Here is a 2,043-nt window from a genome sequence, read left to right as displayed (position 1 = left end):
TGATAGGATATAATTAATTGGCTAATGATAGATTCAACAAAATGTTCTAAGTATTAAATTACCAATAATTAACACCAGAAGTTAGAAAGATCTGAAAAAAATCTATACATGAATCACAAAAGAGGAAGAAAAAAATGGCCTTTGAAATAGCATAAAACACTAAAGAACTCATAGTAAATTTAATAAAAATGTTTAAGTTGTTGAGATAAAAATTAAAAAAATGTATAATAGGATGTAAATGTTTAGAAGGATATGCAATATTTATTGACTTGAAAAAAAATCAACATTTCAAAGATGTCCATTATTGACAAATTGAGTAACTTATTTAGAGCTTCAAAGAAAACTAATTTAACAACATATTAAATTTAATTTCCCTAGTAAATTTTGCTTTGTTTGGTGTCTATGAAGTTGTATTTCCTGTCCTGATAGCGGGGCAATTCCAGCCTCCTTCCTTGCTAGCATGAACTGGGGTTTCCTTTGAGATCAACCCTAAAAGTCTAATCATTTCTTTGTTCCCTGAGGTCTGAAGGGAAAATACCTCCCACTATCTAGAGCAGGGCAGTTGTCTCAGTAGCTCATAATGCAGCTTTATGTATTATCTGATAGGCCTAGTGATTATCTTTGTATGCTTGACTTTTTTTCTATTTCTATAGCTTATAGCTTAGATCAAAGTTATTTCCCTTGCTTGGAATTTTCCCTTTGCTTATCTTACTTCTAACTATTATTTAAATTGCAACTCAAGCTACCTTTTCCTTTAATGCCTTCCCTGAGCAGTCCAACAAATCTGTCTTTTCATCAAGATAGGTAGCATTCCTACAACTAATTGTGTGACCCACTCCTCAGAGGGTTAATTTCACCAAAGGTTTTCTATTACTTCAAGTAGGTTTAGTATCTTTGTGGATTAAATAATGTTCCTCTATCTTACACAGTGTCCTTATGGACCCTTTGCACTCAATGCATCTATAGAGAGGAACAAAAATAGAATCAACTATTGAAATCTATCTTTGAGGGTGGTGTCTCCCTCAGGTCTACATACCTTTCTGTGCATGAGACTTAGTGGTATGTAAAGAAATTATGAGAAGTTTTTAGAAAAATCCCAGCAAGTGCCAGGAGAGTTCATGAAACTGAACTCATCCCTTCTCCTGTCCTTGCCTGGCTAAATATGGTGGCTGTGTTGGCTGGTTGCTTCAACAGAGCTGCAAAAAGCTCAGGTAATTGCTAAGGAAAGGAAAGTGGGTGATGGTTACATAACCATCCAGTCTATAGTGTGGACAAAGTGGGAAGTGCAGGTTCTCGGTGACAAGCATGGATGGGATTATGATCAGGGATCCCTAGTAAAGAGGGGAACATCACACCACCAGCTTCATTAAAGGCCTGAACAGGTGCACCATTAAACCTACAAGGTATGTCAAGGGGTGGAAGGTCATCCGGGGAGAGGATGAAAACCCAGGTGGATATGGCAATGAAAGAGTGGAGGGAAAGACCTTAATAACCATGCATTTCATTCCCCAATCAGTCCCAGGCACCAGAAGAACATTATAAAGATTACAAATTATAAGAATTATAAAAGATCTGGACTAGGCACCTTGAGACCCCAATGGCTGTTCAGGCTAACGAGGCCTTTAAAGTTTAACAATAGAGATGGCAGGAGCGGCCTCTTTACCTTAGCTTCCTCAAGGTGACTTTAGGAGAACATAGTCCCAACAGTCTGAAAGCTTCAAGAGCATCCCTCTGGGTCCAGTTAGTGTGCTTCCTCCCTCAAAGAGAGACATTGGGAGTGGGAATCTCCTGGTCATGTTGTTTTGGAATGATCAAATGGCACCATAAGCAGAGGGCTTCTCTTGGCTCTTTTCTACAGAATCATACTTTTCGGTGTCTAAACAACGACCCAGACCCAGACTTAAACCACACTGGAGGAGCCTCAGATTCCTTCACTAGCAGAAAAGAAAACAGAATTCTTTTTGATACCTAGCTGATAACTCTGTTCTGATGCAGCTTGTAGGGTCTTTATCAAAACAACGCACTCCAGAGACAAGGAGAGGA

This window comes from Alexandromys fortis, unplaced genomic scaffold (assembly GCF_014885135.2).
Source record: "Alexandromys fortis isolate MF-2015 unplaced genomic scaffold, M_Fortis_MF-2015_v1.1 scaffold_98, whole genome shotgun sequence".
Lineage (NCBI taxonomy): Eukaryota > Metazoa > Chordata > Mammalia > Rodentia > Cricetidae > Alexandromys > Alexandromys fortis.
This window is presented reverse-complemented; position numbering follows the sequence as displayed.